Raw genomic sequence first — 12,878 nt, forward strand, 5'->3', positions numbered from 1 at the left:
AAGTTATCTACACACTCAATGCTAATCCAAAGCTATATATAAAATGTCCAACAGATACCTAATCGGTTGATCATAAAATAATCAAGACCTTTTTGGAGAGAGTGTTTGGTCTTATAATTTCATATCAAACTGTGTCAGAAATAATTATACACACACAATGCACCAGACCCTTTATCATTCATTTACTATGCTGAACCCTCGATTTGCAAAACACACTTTTAAACGATATTAAGTAACGCCATAGAGTCTTTTAAGACATACGTATGTTCATGAGATTCTCGCTTGTTTTGTAACTTTTGATTTGCACACAAAAACTATTTTTCTTAATATATATAGTAGCGATATGACATTAGTCATTGAAAGATGTCATATTTCACCACTGTTGTAACTATAAACACGAACTATGGCATTCATCATTTAGAGTATAACTATCACATTTACAATGCGATTTGAGATAACGTGTTGAATATTCCTAAGTACATTCAGTCTGAATGTTCTAGCAAGGTAATCAGTGTCACTTTGGTAGATGGCGGCATCGTGTGTACATACCTGATGTTGTCTCCTTGCCATAGATAGTGATGTTACACTTTTAAAAGCTGGAATGCATAAAATAATCCATAAAATCCTCTAGAATTTGTTCTCATGTATCACTTGCTTTGCTTTAGAATCAATGTTAAAGCGCCGTCTTTCACAGAATCCATAAATCCATAAAATTATCGTCATTCTTCACTTAGGACATGTAGTATCGCCACGTGCTCTTACCTAGCGATATCACAGGTATGCCTGCCTTCTTTGATACAGAATCCAGCGTGTTGATAGTTGTTTTATGGTTGTTCAAGCAAAAGAAACGTCTATTCCGTATCCAGCGTTCTAGTCAATGTTTAATCTGAAAATCAGTAAATGCAGTGTGTTGAATGATAGGAAACATGATCATTCAAAGCACACCATCTCAGTCAATGATACAAATAGCTCTTTTTCCCAGCTACATGCCGTCAGTCGAGCCATTGTGTGCAACATAAAGCTGTCGTTTCCTCGAGAATACACTGTCGTCGGGAAATACATGTCAGCATGGTAATGTGGCCTGTAAGTAGGTCACGGGACAACGCGAGACCTTACGTTGTTTACTACTCCTAGTGACAAACAACGGGAAAGGCGATAGAAAATGTTACATGGGGAATGTCCTGATGACAACCATTACATGTAACAGGCTACAAAAAACTTGGGACTTGGATGCATGAATCGTTAAATTTTATTTGATATTTCATAGTAAAAAGGGGAAAGAGGATTTTGCAGTTGTGAATAAATGTATGATCACTTACGTTATTCATCATAGCAAATATCCATTCAATTCACCCTGAACCCTTTCAGTATATTAATCATCAATGTAAAAACAAATACTGTTACCAAAGGAGATTGGACAAAAAACATTTATGTACATGTTGGCTCTTTCGTGACGTGCTTGTAAATACTTCTAAGTTGTGAAAACACATTTTATTGGGGTTTGTGCTAACAAAAATTAGTATCTTGGAATTTTGAATTACTTGGAAGAAAAGTCGTTGTGCATTGAAAGTTCTTGTTTTATTCTAATAAAAATAATGTATAGCATGTTAAATAATATTTTGAAAGTCTGTAAATAATGATGATTTATACATGCAATGTTTGACTCTAATAAATGTAGTCTGTATAAGAGGGTTTATCATTACAACCCCATTTAGCATTTGTTTATTTGTTCAGTTAAATATGCTTCATTTATCAATAATACCATGATGTCAACATTGTAATGAACTGTAAATACATTAGAAGTATATAATTTTTGTTGTCCCATGTGCTATGAATCTTTTGCAGCTGGATGAGATTCACATGCTCAGAGGAGAAAAGAGGGGCGATTAGATCTCTGTATCACCACAGTTACCATTGACATCAAGAGTAACATAAACAGTAACGCATCGTCAGATTCGTTTGAACATCTGGTGGTCAATCAATACATTGTCTATAGAGAAACGCGCATGTGTAGTATATACAGCTGTAAACGAATTAAAGTCCTATACTTTGTTTTGGACGCTTTCTTGAATTGGAAATGCTTGTCATCAACATGGTGTAGCAGAACCTCTTTTCACAATTTTGAGACTCTCAGATAATGCAGTGTGAATCTAGATGTGACCTTGAAAATATTCCAGTCCATAGTGTCACAGTATTTTCTATCAGGCTAGGCATCTCATAAATGCTATTAATGTTTCGTTTCTTATGAGTAATCATGACATTTGAATAAAATGATTAAATAGTTCTATACTTGTCAATTGTTTTCAAAATATGAAATGTCTGTTTCTAAACATGTCTGTATTTGCAGAATATTTGGAATATACACAAGTTATGAAAAATAGGTGAAAAACAACATTCATTTTCTGTCAACTTTACATTTTTTCTGGGATCTTTGAGTAATTTTTCTTAATTTCTGTCACCTTAACTTCCATACAGGCATCCTTTAGACATGGAAGACTTGGGTTAGAGGGCTGATTAAGTGCCTGACTCGAAGATTGTGTGGGTTCGAATCCCGGACGGGACTGAACCCAACAAGAGTAGTAGCATCAGTACTTTACAGAGAAAGAGTAATCCCAAATGTAACGTATGTTACTTGACTTTACTAGATCGTACCAAGTGATCTACCACGCTTGGTAGTCATAGCTACTAACAGTCGTAATAGCTGGCTAATTTCGGAATGTTAAGATCTAAGTTCGGATATTTTTTTATTCCTGCAAAGATTATCGGCTCATCACTGACAACTGACAACCACGAGACCATTCGAAAATCCGTTAGTAGATTTCTTTACCAAAAATATAATTTTGACACCCAGCGCAGTTCTATCTTGTATCTACTCAGTATGCCGTGCAGTGTTTGTCATACAATTAATTTTTGGAAAATCAACGACACGGATTTGTAAACGTGAAATATATTTTAATAAATTGTATTTATTGTACTTTTTAGTAATTCTGGCCCATTCTACAAGTATATTTGGGTTCCATCCTACAAGAATGCCCCCCATCCATCACACACACACACACACACACAAGTCCACGATAGCTACAGGCCCGCTAGCCAATGGCTAGTAATAATCCAGTCGGGCCATTAATACTCCAATCACAGGCTAGTGAATTTTCATGGGGTCATTTTGTAAATATCTCACTCTCTCCTCATTGTTAAGTTATAATACACTTTAAAATAATGCAAGATTATGGCTTGATAAAATGTCCATCATATTAGCAACTTAATGATGAAACCCGTGTCATGCCTTCAATATTTTATTCTCATCTATTTCTGTTATCTTTTACTTGGTTTCTACATTCCAATTTCGGTCTAGTGAATTATCTTGTTGGCTAGTAACTTTCAGGCATAGCTAGCCCTACTGGGTAGCAAACTTTGGAAGCTCTTTTGCACACTGCATGGTATGAAAGGAAAAATGTGTTTCTATACATCGTTTTACCTGAAATGGTAAACAAAACATCTTATATTACATCTATCGATGTTTGAAAACGTGCCTACCTGTACTATCAATAGCCGAAGGTGGTTGAATAGACATGAAAGACACATTTTCCAAGTTGGGAGTTGACTTAGTACAATGTCGACAGAGAATCGGGTATTCCATTGTAAAGTTTCCAATTCTTCAAAGAACAAATTAGATATAAATACTTCTTTTCTTATAATGTTCACCTATATATTTGGTGAAAGAGGTATACAAGTGTTCATCATGCTTTTGATTTGTTGTGGGGATGTTGACCCAAATCCGGGACCTTCGATATTCAATCATTCAAACTTGAACGTAGTACATTTAAATGTACGCAGTCTAAGAGAAAAGGTTGATATTATAGGAATAGACTGTGATGTAGTTTGTATTACAGAAACCTGGTTAAATTCTGGTATTTCAGATGATGATATTTTAATACCAGGTTTTAACAAACCATTTAGAGAAGGTAGATCTACAAGGAGAGGTGGAGTTTGTAAACGTATGATCGCTTTATCGGTAGTGGGGCTAGAGGCTCTCTGGGTGAAAATTTCAAGTAAAAAATAAGCATCGTTTAGTTGGCACTTTCTATCGTGCCGATTAGAGCAATGAGTATTGGGATTTAATTGAAGTGTTGATAGGTAATGCAGCAGACTTGGACTTACATATGATTGTTGTTGGAGATTTTAATATTGACTATCTCGGTTGTCATAAACAGCGTATAGAGTATTTGCAGGCAACTTATAGCCTCAGACAGATCATAACTGAACCTACTAGGATCACAGAACGCTCTAGAACATTAATTGACTTAATATTTGTCACAAATTTTAATGATGTATGTTCTTCTGGCGTGACTGACCCTATATGTAGTGACCATTGCCCAGTCTTCGTCAGTTTGAAAAGCTGCAAACCACCTACCACATGTTTTAAGAGAAAGATATACAATTATTCATTTTAGACTTAGATGGATTATTCTCTTATTTTGATCAGGTTAATTGGAAAGAAATGTTGGATACAACCGACATTGATTCTTTAATTAGTGAAACAGGTTTACCGATTTTTATTAGATACTTGTGATAGATTTATCCCAAATAAGACTGTAACAGTTAGAAACAGAGATAAACCATGGATGACAGCTGAAATACGAAAACTAATTCGTAAATGTAATCGCAAACATAACCTTGCCAAACGACGAAATTCTTCAACTGGCTGGGAACTGTTAGAAGTTTACGAATTAAAGTGGTATCAGTTATAAAGAAATCAAAAGAAATATATGTTTTTAAATTGGATAATATTATCAATGAAAATTGTGATAGTAAGACATGGTGGTGTTTGATAAAATCTTATGTTAGAAAAAGGGAACATCTGTATCATTTCCACCCGTATCACATGCTAATGAAATCTATGATGATCCAGAATCAGTAGCAAATATTTTAAATGAGTTCTTTGTCAGTCAATCGACAGTTCCAGATCTAGACCGCCCCTCCCTCCCCCAACTTTGATAACAGAAAGTAAACTAGATTGTATTGAATTATCACAACGCGACGTCCAAGACATATCACTCTCCTTAAACAATAGAAAAGCTACTGGCCCAGACGGAATTGGAAATACGTTTCTTAAACTAAGTGCTACTAAATTATCATTGCCCCTCTCTGAGATTTTAATAAGTCGCGTCACGCAGCTGTATTCCCTAAGATATGGAAATAAGCATCAGTAATTTCCTAGCATAAGAAGGGTTGAGTAAATGAATGTGGTAACTACAGGACCGTCGCCCTTACCAGTTGTGCATCTAAAGTTTTCGAAAAGTGTGTTCATAAATATTTGTTTAATTATTTTAGAGATAATAATATCATTAGTACAATGCAATCAGGATTCATTCCTGGCGATTCTACAACTTATTAGTTAATGGATTTGTACAATTTTATTGCACGTGCTTTAGACAAAGGTAAAGAAGTAAGAACAGTGTGCTGTGACATAAGTAAAGCATTTGATATAGTATGGCAAAGAGGACTTTTAAATAAATTACAGTCATTTTGGAATTAGTGGTAAATTGATAGAATGGCGAGGTAGTTATCTACATGACAGAGTTCAGAAGGCACTTATAAATGGATATAACTCTGAATTTAATCCTGTGTTGGAAGGTGTTCCTCAGGGTTCAGTTTTAGGACCTTTGCTGTTCCTAATATATATTAATGACCTCGATGATAATATTGATTGTAACATACGTATTTTTGCTGATGACACATCGTTGTATGTAATAACAGAAGATCCTGTTTTAACAGCAAACAGTCTCAATGACGACTTACACAGAATATTAATATGGGCAAATAAATGGCAGGTGAATTTCAATCCCGAAAGAACGGAAACAATTCAATTTAGCAGAAAATGGATTGCTAGTCCTAAACCCCAGTTATTCATGCAAGGGATTTCTATAAATGAAGTTGAAGAACATAAACACTTAGGTCTTATATTTCAAAAGGATGCTAACTGGGCTGCTCAAATTAATAGTATTGTAGATAGAGTTACACCTATGATAAATTGCTTGAGAAGTTTGAAATACCGTTTCTAACGTAGATCACTTCAGATTATGTATCAGTCTTTTATATTATCGCTATTTGATTATTGTAGTCATGTTTGGGATAACTGCACCGCTGCTCAGAATACCGATCTAGAAAAATTACAACTAGATGCATTAAGGACAATCTGCGGGGCAACAAGAGGTACAAGTCATAACAAATTATATGCAGAAACTAATTTCATACCCCTTTTTGAGAGAAAATGTAACCCTCTTTCATAAAATGATAAACGGCAAAGCACCAGATTTTTTTTTATTTATGTAATCTTGTCCCAGACAACGTTTCGGCCAGTAATTCGTACAAATTGAGAAATTCACGAAATTTACTAAATATTCGCGTAAAAACAACCCTTCATTCAAAATCCTTTTTACCAAGTACAGTAGACCTTTGGAATGCTTTACCAAATGACATAATTTACCTCAGTAGTACAGTACAGTACAGGTAGCCTCCTAGTAACATCAAAATGATGCAATCGCAAAAACTTTTACTGAAAAAGTAACCCCCAAGTCAGGAGGATATTCATTTTGGATTTGATCTGAATTAGGGTAGTCGATTTTGTCAAATTATTCATTGTAGGCTTCGTCTAGGAGTTAAAACAGGTGTGGGGAAATGTCAAGATGGGGAATTGTCCTATACCTCATAGGAAAGCGCAATGGTTTTTCCTCGAGAATGTGCTCTGAGTCACACGTATGTGCATGAAATGGTGCAAAATATGGGGTTAAAAGTTATCAGAATTAACGTTTACTTGTTTGAGTTCATTAAGGGAGTGTGCCCTCGAAGAGAAATTTAATTCTTAATCGATAATCCATGCGGTGAACAGATGGAAACTTACCTAACGAACAGCACCCGTGTTGTGTGTACCAAGGTAGATCCGTGTACCCCTGCATCGAACGCTCTGATTGAATAATATTGGTCACGCCATGAGGTCATGTTAAACCGGAACTACTTCTTTCTTACAATCCCGCGAGATCATTCATTCTTACGAGATTTTTAAAAACTTTGTAATAGTCCCAGAGCAACTAATAGTCACATTGTGACATAACGTTAGTTTATTCATGAACATTCAAGAACTTTCATACATTGGAATGCGCAAAGTAGTGTATAGGTATTTGCTTACGTCCATTACTCCGCAACCGGTTTTTTAAATCGGTTTCACCCGTGAAGATCCGGGTTAGAATATTGATCTTCGGTAACCCATGCTTGTCGTAAGAGGCGACTAACGGGATCGGGTGGTCAGACTCGCTGACTTGGTTGAGACATTTTGAGGTAGAGAACTGTAATTGTAACTGTAATGCATGCATACCGCACGGGATGACAACTATTTATCAAGTCATATGTAAAATAATACTTTTACTGTATTGATATACATGTATATCAAAACGATAACATGCTGTAGTAAATATCCACAGTCACTGGCCAACTGGCTAATAGATTTTCATTTTCAAGGGGTCATTTTGTGAATATATCATTCTCTCCGACTTGTTAAGTTATAGCACACTTTATAATCACGCAAGATTATGGCCTGATCAAAATTATCATCAAAGTAAAAGCTGAATGATGAAACCCGTGTCTGCATTTAAATTTCGGACTAGTGAATTATTTTGTGGGCTAGTAACTTTCAGGCATAGCTAGCCGAATGGCTGTCATTGAGCCCATGAATTTGGGAGTTTTGGGGAGTTGTTGATGATTTTTATAGAGAAGCATGTACCAAGTGAATGTGTTGTTTAATGGACCCTAAAACTTTATCTACAAAGTAAAGTGACCCCCTGTATGGCATGTACAAAATTGATAACTCCCTACCTCCCCAAGAACAAAATGGGTGCGCCCCCAAGTCATCATCACCATAACACACACACGCGCGCGCGCGCACGCACGCACGCACGCACGCACTCGCACACACCACCACCACCACCACCATCCCCCACCACCCAAACCATAAATTATGAACGGTCCCTAAAATAGTTTTTTTATAAAGCGTCAGTGAGAGGCTAAGGTGTTACGTTTTATTGTGCGTCGCATCGTCATTATTTCAGCCATATAGCAACGACAGCAATTTTACACACATACCCAATAAGTCACACTCAAAAACAAACTTCTATATACACATTCCAACAACCACAAAATATTTAGAATTTGAAAGAATGGGCTGCAGCAAAAATAATTTCAATATGCAATTGGGGTGTAATACAATACTCATTATTATTATTATACTTTTGGCCGTATGCAAGTCATAATGGAGGAAACCCTCACCTATCACGCAAACAGCCGTCACGGTTTTATAGGTAAACAAGCAATTACCCACAAGTGTTCACAGCCCGAACGCGGTCTTTCTAATACGTATAGTGTATACCTCACACTACCTGCGTGGTAGAACACCACCAGGGCGGCTAGGAGAGTGAATGAATTGTTGTTTAACGATACAGATACATACAACCGAAGCGGCGACACGGCGAACAACAACTTCACACTATCGCAGTGAGATAATAAACCTAACAGGCAACTTGGTCCCAAAGCGAACTTTAGTTTCTGAACTTAAACCTTGCTTCTTACCTACTCGCACTGTAATAAAATGGTATGTGCTAAAGTGGCTCAATGCACGTGTACATGCTTCGGCCAGTCTGCCGAGGAATTTTTTGGAACGGCGAAACGACCACTGCCCATTAACAAAAGACACAAAGCGCACGATAACACATACATAAATGACGTTTAAAACGGACGACGAAACCCTGAGGGTAACTCCACTAACTCACGCCGCTCTTCAAAGGGAGATCAATCTGCGACAAAAGGTCCTGGCGGACTATTTCTCACCCGGACGATTTACACCTTAACACCACCATTAAAACACAAATGAGGTTGTGTGGCGTTAAAGGCGAAGCCCCGCGTGTTGTTTAACAGCCATGTGGATTGAACATTTCCACCCTAAACCATTTCTGAACGAAGTGATGAAGTGGGCTGCAGTCTTCCTTTCGTCCATTTAATGTGTTTAGTGTTGAAACGAAGTCATGAGCGACGAAACTTGACCAGGAATTACAGTGACAGTGCCTTCTGTGGACGAGGAGGAAGAAATCCCGAGCGGTAGCTGAATAGAATTCAGAGACTTGCGCCACAGTCTAAAGACGTGGTGTGTTAGTATTGACACAGATCCTTCCAGTTTCGACAACGTTTGGCAGGAGAGCTGCAGTATGGTATCATCTTGGTCTCTTGGCACGTCAGCAGACTGGGGAAACCTTTGAAACATTGAAACAAGCGTTTCTGATGCCACTTCTTTAGAGCTGAGAATAGATCCGTATCGTTTACGGTTAGATCTTGAAGCCAGAGCAACAAGGAACCGGACGAATCTGTGGAAGTTATCTCCATCACAAGATGGTATTTTTGTATCAGTCCAATAAGCTGGATCCGGGAATCCTCAGAGGCTATAAGACCTAATATATATAATGTGGATTCCACCCCGGACTTCAAGAACGCTTGTGTCGAGATAATATCAGCACTTCATATGACCTACAAATATGTGCAAGGAAAAAGCATGCGGAACTCTTTTCAAAACCTTGTGGCAGAGTAGTAAGAAGCCGAAACCAATGGACAAATTCATTTTGGAAGGGAGGTAAGCTTTCGTCATTTAGACCCTAACACTTAGGTAAGAATTCATGTTTACCCTCAGCATAACCATATGTTTAATAGGTCATTGATAAATTTTCAAATCCAGTTTTAAACGAGTTTACAAACATTCCTCCAGCTTGTTAGTTAGGTAAAGGTATGCAGTCAGAGAAGACTGAATGTTTCCAAGACGTCTATGGCGCTAAAAGTTCACTGTGCAGAGTTGCGTATCTTTGTCATGCCAGGATGAGTCTTTTTTCATTGGCTCAGATCAGGATATGTCCTCGTATGGTCTTCATGTATAACACTGCATTAGTGAACATATTTATCAGCGATATGGTAAAGGTTTTACTTGCGTCCCCCGTCCTGCATGTCCGGTAAGCAGTCTACTAAAATACTGCTGCTGAAGTGGCTTAGAACACCTCTTTCTACCCCTCTTTAGAGTGGGTATGTGGGGTTTAGGGAATAGTATTCCAGGTATGTCACAACATGTAAATTTAAAAGCGGCCGAAAACTCGAAGTGGCGCATGTTTCCGACGTTTTACCACGTATGAATCCGTGGGTACATATAAGAGCGAGCCGGGACTGAAGCCAGAGTCCTAGGTTTCCTGTGTGGCGCGACAATGCACAGCGAATTCCTCTTCTGTCTTAGACGATTGAGCCACCCGTGTTCAGTTATCCATTAGACGTATCCATTGCTTAATAATCATATCGACGCCGTCAATTACCTTCATGGACCAGCACCCTGACAGAGGCACGCCGATTTACCCATAACCACCGAAAACTACAGAAGTGCTAACTTTTAAGACCCATGTGGTTATGCGTCATGCGTCTATGACTCCTTTGAAGTTACGTCGTTTGAATGAAATTTTATTTCTGTCATTATCCACCATGTTTGAGCGACATATTCCTGTGGTGTACAGACAACGTCGTGACTGGCGTGACGGGCGGGAACATACACACTCGCCAACACCGCCGGTAGTGTCCGGGCGGCATAGGGAACATAGCACGCCAACGGCATGTACGGTATGTGCAAATTGTAGTTGAGTGATCCGGGCGTAGGTAGGAACCTCGTACCCGGAATGCTTCTCAGCCACGGGCAAGTTGAGGGATTACATTGGTCATATTGTATGCACTGCATTCATTTGTATTGATGAAATGTAAGGATCATTTTTTATGGTAGCAAGTTAAAGGTTTGCTTCGTGCAGACGCGATTAATAAAGACCGTCGTTACAAAGAGATTGAAGACGCCGCTGACTGCGGCGTAAAACATATTTTTCCCTCTTATAGAATTGATTATTGTGGGGTTATTAATTTTGTTTCCAATGAGAGTTATTTCCATACTGTTCTTTGTTTGCTTAACTGCAGCATAAGTTATTATACAACAACCAACGTAAAGCCTGATTAATCAATTGATCACCATCATCCCACGGCCTAAAGATACAGGGCTTCAAGTTTTCGATAAAAAGTCACTTGCCACAGTGACTTTAAGACAATTAACAATCTAACTAATTTCCACTAGACCTGATTAATTTGATACAATCGGGCGATGATGTAATTATGAAAGAATAAATCAACATGGTATTTGATGTTAATGTGTTTACTGGACTATTTATTGAAAGTGCGATAAATAGCAAAGAACGATAACTCTACTTTTACTATCATTGTGAAATTTAATAGCTACATTTTGGAGCAGATATGAAATTCAATCCAAGTTTATTTGCAGGTTGGAAACCATAAATGGAAATTATCTAGCAGCCCACGACAAGTAAGATACCATTATTTGATTGCCCGAAATGAAAAATCCGACTTGTGTCCGGCACCGGGCGATGGGATTCTACAACCCCTGAGATATCTTGTGCAGCAACGGCTCTCCGATTCAACTTTTCCAGAATTGGTTAATCATTTGTTCTATTTCTTTAGTCTACCAAGTGATGTCTGAAGATGTGGGCAACACTGCTCTGCTCTTGTATTGGAGGTATTGGTGAGTATATAATCTGTGGATTAGTTGAACATGCTTTTAGTGGTTCTCACATAATATATGCTACATGACGATTAGCAAGTTCCTTGTAATTGTGTTCGACATTACCAATAGAACCTTGACGTCATATGACTACAGTGTCTCCAGATGATAAGATGCCGCTATCATCATGCCGTGTTACGATGTTATGTTTTATGTGAAGTTCCAATTCAAGAGGGGCGGTGGGGCAGCCCTAGCCTAGTGGTTAAAGCGTTCGCCTCGTCACGCCGAAGGCCCGGGTTCGATTCCCACATGGGTACAACTTGTGAAGCCCATTTCTGGTGTCCCCTGCCGTGATATTGCTGGAATATTGCTTAAAGCGGCGTAAAAACCATACTCAGTCAGTCAGTCAGTCCAATCTTTAAGAGGCAATGACAGGATATTACTAAATTAATTTACTTGAGGACATAGTATTCTTGAATTCCTCTTACCTTAGTAGATGATTATCCTAAAAATACTCGACCTATAAATCATATATCATGCATATGTGTAACTACGGTTTAATTCCCTCCAGTCGAAGTTTTGATGACTTCGTCAGAGAACAGAAACACTTTGACAAATGCCGGGGGCACTCGTGACCACTAGCGCGTACATATATATGCAGCCCTATTCCTCCGGATTCATAATATACACATTTATCTCGACTTGGTACAGCAATGTCGAGTTTACCCTTGGTCAAAACCGGTCCTGTGCTGTAGGTATATTTTTTTTTTCTATGTTAAAGCTGGACCACGCGCGCCCCCAAAGTAAGAACGTACCATCAAAAGAGTTACCCCCTTGTTTGTTTTGCTTGTACACAAAACGACGATTCCAGATTAAACGGATATTGGACAATGCAAGAGCATTTCCGTTTGAAGCTTTCAAATCGAAGCAGTTCACTTCTAAATGAAAAGGGCGAGAAATGAACTTTTCGAAGATCTTTGATCAAGCCATTTTGTATGTGGCGTTCTTGTTAGTTTTCTCACCCAGATTATTATTCCTGATTTGTCACAGCGACATACAAAGCTTTTTTAAGTGCTTTTAACAAAATGGTAAACGTCAGAGACCTGCGTCACACTGTATTACGCTTCTTCCCATATTTAACAGACGAGCCATGATGTTACAAGAATACCGTGAAAGCAGCGTTACTTATTCGACAACACTCATATATCATTGCACCTTGCTTTTGCATGTCCGTAACAGGTTTATATTG

The 12,878-nt window shown here is 38.2% G+C and overlaps 1 long non-coding RNA gene across 2 annotated transcripts in view; it reads right to left on the reverse strand.

Moving 5' to 3' along the window:
- Positions 1 to 6,989, reverse strand: part of LOC124259613 — a 13,542-nt gene extending 6,553 nt beyond the window's left edge. For both annotated transcript variants that reach the window (XR_006893874.1, XR_006893875.1), the window contains exons 1-2: positions 6,905 to 6,989; positions 763 to 886 (exon numbers count right to left, since the gene is read on the reverse strand). This is a non-coding gene — a long non-coding RNA (uncharacterized LOC124259613). The remainder of the gene's footprint in view (positions 1 to 762; positions 887 to 6,904) is intronic.
- Positions 6,990 to 12,878: the final 5,889 nt, after the last annotated feature.

Source organism: Haliotis rubra, unplaced genomic scaffold, assembly GCF_003918875.1.
Source record: "Haliotis rubra isolate DU_JTF1 unplaced genomic scaffold, ASM391887v1 Scf73, whole genome shotgun sequence".
In the NCBI taxonomy this organism is placed as follows: domain Eukaryota; kingdom Metazoa; phylum Mollusca; class Gastropoda; order Lepetellida; family Haliotidae; genus Haliotis; species Haliotis rubra.